The 13574-nt window shown below is 36.9% G+C and overlaps 1 non-coding gene across 1 annotated transcript; it reads right to left on the bottom strand.

Annotated features, from left to right (window-relative positions):
- Positions 1–11806: 11806 nt before the first annotated feature.
- TRNAV-CAC (transfer RNA valine (anticodon CAC)) lies at positions 11807–11879 on the bottom strand. Its single transcript has one exon. It is a non-coding gene; the product is annotated as a tRNA-Val (tRNA).
- Positions 11880–13574: the final 1695 nt, after the last annotated feature.

The following is a 13574-nucleotide window of genomic DNA, read 5'->3' as shown; positions in this document are numbered from 1 at the left end:
AAATAAAGAGAATTATATGCGACTTATCATTAGTTCTGTGACAAATACAAACCACAGTCTTTGAAATCAGACAGGCATGGTTTCTAATACTCTGGTAAAAGAATTAAACCTGTGCAGAAGACATCAGTCACAACCAACAATCTGACACTTATTCACTGTTTGAACCAAGGCATATACTCTCTGGCTTCAATTTCCTTAACTAAAAACATAAGAAATTATGCCTTTTTTTGCAAGGCTGTTGTGAGGAGTCAGGAGATAATATGTGAATAGATTTGGCACAGGACCTGACAAAATTTAAGAGTTTAATTACTGTGTGTGTATGTGTGGGCGTGTTGTTGTTGATTATGAAAGGAATATAAGCGTATTATAGAAAATTGAAAAAAAAAAAAGTAGAAACAATCACCATTGCCACACCATCCAGTTTTTTTGCTGGACTTTTTCCTATCATGGTTTTTGTAGTTGAGGTAATGCTCACTATAAAATTTTAGATTCTGCCTTAATTCAATGTACTTTATAACACCAACATTTTCTCATCTCGTTTCGAGCTCTTCATAAACATCAGTTTTAGTGTCTGCATAGTATTCCATCATGTTGTTTACTAACCATTTTCCTATCACTGGATAAGTTGTTTCCAATGTCTTGTATTGTGGATAGTGCCATGATAAACGCCTTTGCTTCTAACTTTTGTATTTCAGATTATTCCTTCAGAATAGATATTTATCCCATCTGTTCTTTGTTCCATGTTTCCACCTTTTCTGTCTTCATTTGATTAAAGTTCTTTTGTGATTCCATTTTATCTCCTTTATTGGCTCATTCACTATAACTCTGTTTCAGTGGTTGCTTTAGTACTGATAGCATACATATTGAACTCAGCACAGTGTACCTTGAAGTAACATTATACCACTTTATGTATAGAATAAGAACTTCACAATTGATTATATTCATCCCTCCCTCCTGCCCTGTGTGCTACTTTTGTCATTTACTTTTCTTGTACATATGTTATAAATTCCACAATACACTGTTTTTATTTTTTGTTTTAAACAATCAAGTCTTTTTTAAAGATATTTTATAAGTGACAAAATATTCTTTTATATTTAGTCACATATTTACCATTTCTGATGCTCTTTATTCCTCTGTATATCTCCAGATTTCCACCTGGTATCATTGATCATTTTCCTTCTACCTGAAAGGCTTCATTTCACTTTTCTGGTAGTGCAGATCTGCTGGAGATGATTTCTTTCAACTTTTGTGTGTCTGCAAAAATCTGTATTTTGCCATTGCTTTTGAAAGATTTTTTTTTTGTGCGGGGTATAGAATTCCAGATTGATAATTTTTTTCTTGTAGTATTAATACATTAGAAATGTTGTTCTACTCACTTCCAGCTTGCATTGTTTCTGACAAGAAGTTTCTTGTCATTCTTATCTTTGTTACTCTACATACTGTGAGCTTTTTTTCTCTGGCAACTCTTTAGGTTTCTCTTTTTCATGGGTTTTAAGCAATTTGAATATGATGTTACTTGATATAGTTTTCTTCAGGTTTCTGGGGCCTGGGATTTGTTGAGCTTGGATCTGGAGGTTTGCAGTTTTCATCAAATTTAGAAAATTTTCAGCCCTTTGTTTTCAAGTATTTTTTCTGACCCCTTATCCTATCCTCCTGAGACACCAATTACCTGTACAGCAGGATGTTTGAAGTTGTTCCACACTCACTGATTCTCTGTTCATTTCTTTTAGTCTTTGTCTATGTTTCACTCTTGGATAATTTCTATTGCTGTGTCTTCATGTTTGCTAATCTCTTTTTCTATATTATCTGAACTGCTGTTAATTTTATCCAATGGACTTTTCATCTTAGACATTGTAGTTTTCATCTCTGGAAATTCTATTTAGGTCTTTATATCTTGCATGTTTCTACTTAAAACACTCAATCTTTCTTCTACATGTGGAATATAGTTATAATAATTACTTTAATGTTATTTTCTAATTTAATCATCTGCGTCATTTCAGAATGTGTTTCTGTTGATCAATTTTCTCCTCCTTATGGGCCATATTTTCCTGCCTTTTTGCATGCCTAGTAATTTTCTATTGGATTTTGGATTGTGTATTTTACCTTGGTGTGTGTTGGATATTGTTGTGTTTCCATAAATATTCTTGAGCTTTGTTCTGGAATGCAGTTAAGTTACTTGAAAACCATTTTATCCTTTCAAGGCTTGATTTTTAAGATTTGTTAGATGGGACTGGAGCAGCATTTAATCTAGGGCTATTTTTTCTACCACTACTGAGGCAATATCCTTTTGAGTACTTTATGCAATGCCTCATGAATTACATGGTTTTCCACTCTGGCTGGTGGGAACATGAATTAGTTCAAGCCCTGTGCCAGTTTTATTTATTTACTTATTTTTGTGCAGGAACACTTTTTTAAAAAAATTGAGTACCTATTATGTGCCAGGTCCCATGTTGTGTGTTTAATATACATTACTTCTGATTCTTGCAAAAGCTCTTTGGTGTCAGTGGTATTATGTATCCATTTTGCTGATGAAGAAACTGAGATTCAGTGAGCATAAGCAATTTGCCAAAGACCATACACAGGAAATAACAGTAGTAGGATTGAAATCCCTGTGTTAGTTTTGAGGAGTGTTCGCTCTAATGCTTTCAGATGGTTCTTCCCCCAACCTTGGGCGATTTCTTCAGACAAATGCCCAGATCAGCATGCAGCTGAAGACTTGAGGGGATCCCTCTGCAGTTCCCCAGAGCACTCTCTCTATGCAGCTCTCCTCCCCCCACTACTTGGCCCTAAGAACTCTAGCCACAGTAAGCCTCCCCAGACTCCCAGCAATGGCTCCTCAACAAATTGAGACTGTTGGCCTCTGCCTAGGTTCCCCGTGACTGCGCCATGGCTTGGAAACTTTCTTTGGACCGTTAGCTGGCATAATCATATGGCTCACATAATTTGTTTCCTTCTCTTAGGAATCACTGTCCTCCCTATTGTCCAATGTCTAGAATCATAGCTTAGTATCTCTTGACCAGATATTTAGTTGTTTTAGGCATTTGTGTGTGGTGTGTGTGTGTAAATCTGGTTCCTTTTATTCCATCTTGGATGGAAAAGGAAATCCTTTCAGAATTGATTTCTAGGAATTATATATTATCTTTAGAGACAAATTACTCATCAAGAATTCTAAGTATAAGCTCTAGTTTATTTGGCTAAGAAATTAGATCTATCCAGAATCTACTAATGACAAGTTTATTCTGACTAGCAAAGCTAGATTTAGAAATAAAAGTCTGTTATATGCTATAGCATGTGTTATAGTTTCATTCTAAGTTTGTCCTTTTAACTTTATCCTCTTAAGAGATATACCCAAATCATCTACTTGGGAGGAAAGAGCATAAATTTCATACTTTTTGCCTAGCATAGTATCTGGTACCCAGTAGGTGTGCAATAAGTAATAGTGGGAGGAATGATGGATGAATAAGATTGTGAACATGCTAATAATACTACTAACTATAAGATAAAGGCACTAATGCCAGGTTTACACACATACATAGAATTCAACTAAAAGTTAATATTAGCAAATCTAAATATTTTAATGAATATTATTGGGTAGTTTTTGTTCAATGAAATATCCATTTTATTGGAAGAGGGAAATGTGTTAGGTTTAGTTGACAAAAATAGGGTATGCTGGGTCATGAATTCGGTAAAGATATTGAGAAGAATGGTTAGCTAGGGAGCCTGCTGAGTGCTTACACTCTTCAAACTATGAGATTCATGTGAGCCCATAACACAGATGAAGTTCAGACCAGTGGAGCAGATGCAGCTAATACTGAACTTTGTAGACACCACTCCCCATCACCTCAATTCTAAAATCTTGAATCATGACCATGATATTAAAATGAAAAGCCATGTACAAATAAATAGTAATTAATGACAGAAAAACACATAGTCTTACTGCTCTATCTTGGGGAGAAGTTCTGGGGAGTAGTTGGCAGTGTGGTGAAATGCAAAGGAGAAAAGACAAAGGCAAGAGCAGGAAGGATGGTCTTGGATTGCAAATAAGAGAGATGTTACTGGACAGGCAAGCACGTGAACCCACGCGTTGTACAGTATTTTGTTTCTCCCAATGATGGAATTACAGTCAGTGTTTTCATGAATTCAGGTCACACCACAGTTTTTTTGGTGGCCGTTACTGATTAATACTGTCTAATACCAGGACTGGATATTAGATTTAAGGATTAGATTTGGAGTCTAGAAACTGTGGCAGCTTGCTGTCTTGAAGGTTGGCGTCACCTTCTACTGCTACCAAGGAGGGTTAAACCCCCAAAAGTCTTGGAGGGCAAGAAAGAAGCTAATAAAAGTTTTATATATAGAATGCAATTTAAAATACTCAAATAGTATTCATATGGTGACAAGCATGACCATTGATTACTTTTAGTATAGAGACTAAATATTTTACTGTTTGATTAACATACTGGATAACACTGACATTTCTGCTGCTTTAGGTAGCATGTAACAAGAAATATTCGAAGACAATAAATATATAACTCTAGTAGAAAAAATAGAACAGACACAGAACCAAGACACGTGTCCTTAAGTCAAATACCTCGGTTAGTGTTAGTTCTGTATACATCTGTTTAAATGTAATAGAAAACAGAAAGATCATTACATATTTCAGTTAAATCAGCAGGTGCTAGTTTTGTAAACCAAATATCAAGAAAATGATTTCTTAATATATAGGAATCAAATCCACGTGATAAATGCTCATACTATTTTAATGCATTAAGATCTGGTAAAATAAAAAGACTTCACTTAACATTATGTGGTTAAGTCATTATATGAACTATTACTTGTTCCATGCTCTCAATAATATGCTAAAATGAAACAATAATATTACTTTCAAAAATCCAGTTTGTTAATTTCCATTTTATTTAAAACATCTACACAGCATCTGGGATTCAACCTAATGCAGTGGGCAGAATGCTTACAATGTTCGTGAAGCCTCAAGTCTGCCATGCATATTTATCTTTTTAAAAAGCGCCCCAATCTTGTTACTTTTTATGCATCAGTATATCTAATAGAGCATAGGTTGGATATACTTACAACTGATTGGATCCATGATTGAAGTATTAGCCACAAGGAAGCTTATTTAAGTGTCAGAGAGGCTAATACACTCTGAATTGGCTTGTGGTAAAATTCTGCTAAGCATTGGATAGTATAAACCCATCCCATCAGATCTTCTTCTTCTTCTTTATTTTTTTAAAAAACATATCCATTTTAACTGAAAAGTGTTACACATGCGCTTGGTAAAAAGCATTTAATCAACATGAAATGTTCAAAGACACACCTCAAAACCAACTACCCAGAAATCACAGTGTTAATATTTGAATGTCACTCAGAATTTCTCTAAGGATACACAGAAGGATGAGTAGAAATAATTTTATAGCATTTTTGTTATCTAGCTATATAAGTGTTATATGTTATATAATTATATCATTATATGTTAATATAAGTGTTATAATATAAATGTTATAAATATCACATCTTCTTTTAAAAAGCATAAACACTCAGCAATTTGAAAGAAATTAAAACTAGTGTGTGCTTTGAGAAACTCTGACATATGTTTCTAGGTCCTTCTGATATGTGTTTTCCATCTCAGCCTAGAAAGTATGTGGACATAATTGCAGAGGCCCTGTTCCATGCTACTTCGTATTCTTGAATATACTTAAATAATTCCTTATTATTATAGATAGTCTGAGTATATTTTCCAAAACCTAAGAGCATGGCAAATAAACCTAACTTAATCAATATACCTATTTGCCTCTTGGTAAACCCTGTTTAGCAATCTTTGTGTAGTTTTCTTAAACAAGAGGTAGTCACTCATGATTTATCATAAATATTGAATTTATATTTATTACAAGGTATATAGGGAAACTTCTTAAAAATCATGAAGATAATTTTATCAGGAACCAAGAGTGATAATTATAGTAGAGGGAAAATGATAAAGGTATTCCACATTAGATTAAGAAACAATAATATATCTACTGTCGTCATTATTTTTTAAACATTCTGAAGGTTCAAGCAAATATCGCAATGCAAGAAAATAATCAGTATAAATATTGGAATATAAGAGAAACTATTATTAACAGTTATATGAGTATATGATTGTATACCTACAAAATACAAGAACATCAGTTATAAAGCTATTAATAAAGCTAAAAGAATTTATTAAATTGCTGGACTACAAAAACACACACAAAATCAATAGCTTTCCCATTTCCTAGCTATAAGTGACAAAGTTGAAATGAAAAAATAAGATCTCATTCAGAATGACTGTAGAAACTATAAGTTACTTGGGAATACATTTAATAAGAAAAAATCTACATAAAGAGAAATATAGTGGAGTCATTAACATATGCCCATTTATCATATACAAATTAAACTTATTCCATGCTGCACATGCTTCTTTTTTTTTTTTTAAGATATGTATATTTCATGCAATGGAGCCCCCAGATATAGGCCAAGTCCTATACTGGGTGTTCAACGTAAGAAACAGCAATCTGTTTCAATATTGGAGGAAAAGCTGACTGTGTTGAATTTATTGTAAGATATTACATCTGTATACTGTTTATCAGGGGCCATTTAAAGGCTTTTCAAGGATAATTTTGACTATAAGCAATTGTCACCTTGAGTGCTGGTTTTGGAAACCAACCCTTGTGTAAGATGAGCCCCCGCTCACTGTGGTATATACAAGTTTTCTGAAGGACGTAAAGTAAGACCAGAATAAATGGAGTATGAGGTTATAATAGTATTAAACATTTGGTTGTCTAATATCAAAATAAAACGTACAGAAAGGCCAAAAGAAGCAGAAAACTGTCAAACGATGCTCTCTCCTCCAACTCTTTCCTGGAGGCATCTTAAGGCCAAATGCTTAGAACTGCCAGACATCTGCCTTCCCTTGATGCTTTTCTTCCCTGGCTGAGTTAGAGAATCCCCATTATTAAGGAAACGTGGCTGCATGCAGACTTTCAAACCATTACTTACCTCTGTAAATAAGATTTCAGGTAGTAAAAGTGAAGCATACTTGATTTCCTCGAACTAGTATGTCCATTTACAATAGCAGAGGCTGGACTTCCCTGGTGGCGCAGTGGTTGAGAATCCGCCAGCCAATGCAGGGGATATGGGCTCAAGCCGGGAAGATCCCACATGCCGCGGAGCAACTAAACCCACGAGCCACAACTACGGAAGCCTGCGAGCCTAGAGCCCGCGCTCCGCAACAAGAGAAGCCACCACAATGAGAAGCCCGCGCACCGCAACGACGAAGAGTAGCCCTCGCTCGCCGCAACTAGAGAAAGCCCGCGCGCAGCAACGAAGACCCAACACAGCCAAAAATATAATATAAAATATATAAATAAATTTATTTAAAAAAAAAAAAGAATAGCAGAGGCTAGGTCTGGGTTCCATGATGCTGCTAATACTTAGATGCTTTGGGTATGGGTGATGGGAAAGATCAGGAAGGTGTAAGAGCTCACGAAGACAATTAAATTAGAGACAATAATTAAATTAGAAGACAATAAAATTAGAGAACTCCTAAAATGAAGTGTGAAGGAAGTCAAGTTCTCCTGAGACACTCCTCCATTGTTCTGCTTCATTTTGTGGGATGTTTGTGTATTGTACTGGGAGAGGGGTGTTACCTGACTCCCTCGGTCTAACCTCTCCCATGAGCATAACCAAAACCTCTAAAATCTGTCAACCAGCTGAATGTTACATATATAGCCTTGGGGGACCATAGCAGGGGAAGATGCAGTGGCTATGACCTGAAACAATATAATGCAAATGTTGATCTTTCCCAGATGAATATAGACATATAATGCAATTACAATCAGAATCCCAACTGCCTTTTCTGTTTGCTTGTCTCTGGACCTGGACAAGCTGTCTCTAAATATATGATAGTTGTCAAGAGAATTTTTAAAAAGAGCTAGTGAGAGGCATTTACTCTATCAGCCATAAATAGACACTAAAAATACTGCAATAAAAATCCTGTGGTACTGGAATAGAAATAATAAATTGTGAAAACATAATAGTAAAGACCTAACTGCAATCATTCAACAACAAGTAATTTACTGGGCGTGTACTATGTGCCAGAGGCTATGCTAGTCATTGGTCAAAAGCTGTGAACAATATACAGTCATTGCCCTCGTTATAGACTGAATATTTCCAAAGTATGAGAAATGTCAGGGAGAATGAAAGGTGCTATGAAACATAAAACAGAGTGATGGATACTAGTGTGGGACCAAGGAGAAGCATCCCTGAGGCTGAGATTCTGGCTGAGTCTTGAAGGATCACCACAGTTAGCCAGGTTAAGAGGGGCCGTGTCAAGAGGACATGGCTCAGGGGGGAAGCACCCCATGTGGGAGCAGTCTGGCATGTTTAAACATAGGGAAACCTTGTGACTGGTGTGTAAGAGGGCCTCAGAAAATGAGTTTAAGAGCAGATCATGCAGCTCCTAGGAGAGGCTGAGAGAACTAATTTTACCTTAAGAACAATGGAAAACCCTTGAAGGTTTTATATAAATTTCCTTGTCTTTCAACTGATGTGGATGTATACATTTCAGTGCAATATTGATTGGTAAATGATATCTCAGTATCTCTTTGATATAGGACAACATTTGAATAGAAATATCAATAAATACTGGTTATCAAGTAGAAAAGTACTAGTATCTATATTATCAGTGAAAAATATCCCTTTCCTTTGATTTTTTTTCTTTTTCTGAGCTTACTACGTCCTCTGCTTTCTTGTCATCAGCTTTTATATGGTATATTTTGCTTATCAATTCTCCCTCATTGTGTGTGCTGTTGTTGTTTCCTTTTTTCTCTTTAGTGGTTTTTTTTTTTTAAGATTTATTTATTGATTGATTGATTGCTATGTTGGGTCTTCGTTTCTGTGCTAGGGCTTTCTCTAGTTGCGGCAAGCGGGGGCCACTCTTCATCGCGGTGCGCGGGCCTCTCACTATCGTGGCCTCTCTTGTTGCGGAGCACAGGCTCCAGACACGCAGGCTCAGTAATTGTGGCTCACGGGCCCAGTTGCTCCGTGGCATGTGGGATCCTCCCAGACCAGGGCTCGAACCCGTGTCCCCTGCATTAGCAGGCAGATTCTCAACCACTGCGCCACCAGGGAAGCCCCTCTTTAGTGGTTTTTAAGGGATTGACCAAGTTTCTCTTTTTTATTTATTTCTTCAAATAGTTTTGATGCAGAGCTAGGATTAGAGTGAGCTGAGTGAGAGGCCTTGAATGTAAAATTTCAGAGGGCACCAAAAAACCCAGTAATCAAGATGAAGGATATTTTCATGCAATATATTAAAAAAATCAAAATTAATGCAAAAAGTCCATGACGAATAACATCAAAAATTTAAATAAACACAGAAATCTGCACTGCACACTTTGCCTCGTCCTAACCCCAGCCCAGGATCTAATAAAACTGGACTTACAAAGACAGCCAGCTAGCTCTTGGGCTATAGTTTGCTGATTTGATTTTAGCTTTGTAGCACATGTATGGGAATTTAGCTTTGTCTTTGAACACCCAGAATTTAACAGCGTTTGTAACACTGTCCATTCCTTAAAAAATAAAAGGACATGAATATGTTTTTATTTACCTTCTACCTGCCCTTCTCCCAATTATTTTAATAACCTAGAGTTCTAGTTTCAGTTTACTTTGACGTAATATCTTTGACTTTAAGGTTCCTTTCTAAATAACAGCATTAAACTTCACAACTCCATTAACCACAGTTGTTTAGGTTTAGTTATATATTTTAGCAGTTATATTGCTCATTTTTGTATGTTAAGTTTTCCTCTCTTGAGCCCTGCTTTCAGAGTCTTTTTTGTTGTTGCTGTCGTTGGAGTGATTGACTAAATGATTTTCCCTAGGACTTAAAAAAGATGTTTTTTCCAGAAAATGGGCATAGGTGGTACATTTTTTAAAATCTTTAAATGTCCACAAATGTTATACTTTCTCCCTCTTGTTTGCACACCAGTTTGTCTGAGTACAGAATTCTAAGAGAAAATTTCTGTTTCCTTTTAACTCTGTGAACATTTCTTCATCTTCTAGTATTTAGTCCAGTGCTCTTCTGGTTCACTTGTCATTTATTCTTGGTATTTGGAAATGTCAATATGATATGACTAATGTGTGGTTTCAATATTCCTGTCCAGGACCTTTTAGATCTGATGACTCAAGTCTTTTTTTCATCTTTCTATTTTTGGACTTTGTTTTCCCTCTCTCCACTCAAATTCAGCTTTCTAGAACTCCGCTTACATGGATTGTATAGGACCCCGTGTGTGGTTAAAGGCCTTGGAGATGTCATTCATTATGTGGGTCTCCCATGGCCATGCCTGTGCTTTCTGGCCTGGATCCACCCTGGCTATCCAGGGTTGGGCACCTGACCCCGACTGGACCAATCAACATCCTTCTCCAGGAATTTCCTTTTCAACTGGAACTAAGGGGAATGGGTTAGTTCTTCTGAGTAGTAACAGAAGAGAACTGTAAAGTTTTAGGCTTGTAACTGACTATTTTCTGCCATCAGGAACATCCTCAGTTGCAGTGAGAAAGAGGGAAATTGCAGGAAGAAAGGAAAACAGATGGTGGTATTTGGAAACTTGGTTCCTGATGTTTCACTTTTAAGTCAGGAAGCATGTCATTCATTTTAAATGACCAAATTGACACCAAAGTGGAGGGACCAAGAGAAAAGAGACAAGGAAACCAATTGAGAAAATATGTTAATAGTTTCCATGAGAGGTGATTAGAACCTTTTTTTGAGTCTTTAATTTTAGGGATGCGTTGAAAATATAACTAGGAGTTATAGTCAGTAGACCTGTTCATAGATTAGATGTGAGAGTGGTGAGAAAGGGGAGGCTAGCATGTGCTAACCTTTCTTGTTGTGTGCCCGACAGACACAAGGATGAAGTTGACACCATATGCAATAATGAAGTCGAGAGAAGGAAGCCAGATACAAAGAAGCACATACTGTATGATTCAGGTTATACAAGCACAGAGCTAGGCAAAACCAGTCTATGGTGTCTGAAACCATTTTGGTAGAAGGGTGTCTGAAACCACTTTGGCAAGATGGGCCGTGAAGCCACTTTGGGGGCCACTGGCGATGTTCTGTTTCTTGACGTAGGTGCTGGTTACACATGAGTGTTCATTTTATGAAAAATGTATGATATGGCCATGTTTCTATATGAATTTCATACTGCAACAAAAATGGTAAAAGCAAGGGTGAGGAGCATTGGGGGTAAAGAGGATGATTACTGTTTGAAATATTCTGAATTTGAGGTGTCTGTAGAGCAGTGGTTCTCAAAGCGTGGTTCCCAGGGCAACAGCAGCATCACTCAGGAACTTGCTAGGAGAGCAAATCTTTGGGCTCGATATCAGATGTCTAGGAGTCAGACCTCCTGGTGGCAGGGCCCAGAAATCTGTGTTTGAACAAGCTTCCAGGTGATGCTAACGTACACTAACACTTGAGAAAGGATATCTGGATGGATCTGTTAGGCATATAGCTAAACCTGAGTCTGAAGTTAAGTAGAAAAAGGTTTGGGCTAAAGGCACAGTTTTGCGATTGCATCATTTATTTATTTTTTAATTTTTATTTTATATTGGAGTATAGCTGATTAACAATGTTGTGTTAGTTTCAGGTATACAGCAGAGTGATTCAGTTGTACATATATACGTACGTTGCGCTGGGTCTTGGTTGTGGCACGTGGGATCTTCGTTGCCACGTGCGGATCTTCGTTGTGGCCTGCGGGATCTTCTAGTTGCAGCATGCGGGATCTAGTTCCCTGACCAGGGATCGAACCCAGGCCCCCTGCATTGTGAGCGCGGAGTCTTAACCACTGGACCACCAGGGAAGTCCCATATATGTATATTTTAAGTGATCTTTAAAGTCATAAGAAGAGATGAACCCCTTCAAGGACATTGCATACAGAAAAAAAAAAAAAAAGACCCATAGGAAACCACAGCACTTCAGGGGTAAATAGGAAAATAAGAAACTGCTTGAACTGACAGCATACACATGCAAATATTACCCAGCTTTAAAAGACATTGGAGATAAACATTCATATGGAAAGATTTTTGTGATGTATTTTAAGTGAAAGAAGACAGGCAATAAAAGGGCACAAAACTTAGGATCCCACTGGCATACATTGATTATCTTTGAAGTGCGCAATTAAGACTATTTTTATTTTCTTCATTTTGCCTATCTGTTCTTTCTAGTTTTTCCTAATGTGAAGATGTCTTGCCTTTTGTAAATAAGGGAAAAAAACACAATAAAATTGTTTTCAAAAGGTAAACGATATCTTGTACACATGGAGCTAGATAAAACAGACACGAAGAAAATGCAATTTTAAGACTAGAAAAGTCTATATGAAGATGAAAATCACAATTGCAAAATTCTAAACTGTAATACAGGGAGAGAATTGGGTGCTTCAGAAAATTAAATTACGTTAGATGAGTTCAGTAAATTCTTTCTGAATGTGAAAGAAAAGAATAAGGAGCAGAACATAATGGGAGTAAGAGAAGATATATAAAGTACGGGCCCAAGAGACAGTTGTGCCCCTGCTTCCATTGCTGTTTCTCCCATAAATTTCTTTTTTTTTCTTTTTAACATCTTCATTGGAGTATAATTGCTTTACAATGGTGTGTTAGTTTCTGCTTTATAACAAAATGAATCAGCTGTACATATATCCCCATATCTCCTCCCTCTTATGTCTCCTTCCCACCCTCCCTATCCCACCCCTCTAGGTGGTCACAAAGCACCGAGCTGATCTCCCCATGCTATGTGGCTGCTTCTTACCAGCTCTCTATTTTACATTTGGTAGTGTATATATGTCCATGCCACTCTCTCACTCCATCCCAGCTTACACTTCCCCCTCCCCGTGTCCTCAAGTCCATTCTCGACGTCTGCATCTTTATTTCTGTCCTGCCCCTAGGTTTTTCAGAACCTTTTTTTTTTTAGATTCCATATATATGTGTTAGCATACGGTATTTGTTTTTCTCTTTCTGACTTACTTCTCTCTGTATGACAGACTCTAGGTCCAACCACCTCACTACAAATAACTCAATTTCGTTTCTTTTTATGGCTGAGTAATATTCCATTGTATATATGTGTCACATCTTCTTTATCCATTCATCTGTCGATGGACACTTATGCTGCTTCCATGTTCTGGCTATTGTAAATAGAGCTGCAATGAACATTGTGGTACGTGTGTCTTTTTGAATTGTGGTTTTCTCTGGGTATATGCCCAGTAGTGGGATTGCTGGGTCATATGGTAGTTCTATTTTTAGTTTTTTAAGGAACCTCTATACTGTTCTCCATAGTGGCTATATCAGTTTACATTCCCACCAACAGTGCAAGAGGGTTCCCTTTTCTCCACACCCTCTCCAGCATTTATTGTTTCTAGATTTTTTGATGATGGCCATTCTGACTGGTGTGAGGTGATACCTCATTGTAGTTTTGATTTGCATTTCTCTAATGATTAGTGATGTTGAGCATTCTTTCATGTGTCTGTAGGCCGTCTGTATATCTTCTTTGGAGAAATGTCTAT

The sequence above is a fragment of the Balaenoptera ricei genome, chromosome 9, assembly GCF_028023285.1.
Source record: "Balaenoptera ricei isolate mBalRic1 chromosome 9, mBalRic1.hap2, whole genome shotgun sequence".
In the NCBI taxonomy this organism is placed as follows: domain Eukaryota; kingdom Metazoa; phylum Chordata; class Mammalia; order Artiodactyla; family Balaenopteridae; genus Balaenoptera; species Balaenoptera ricei.
This window is presented reverse-complemented; position numbering and strand designations above follow the sequence as displayed.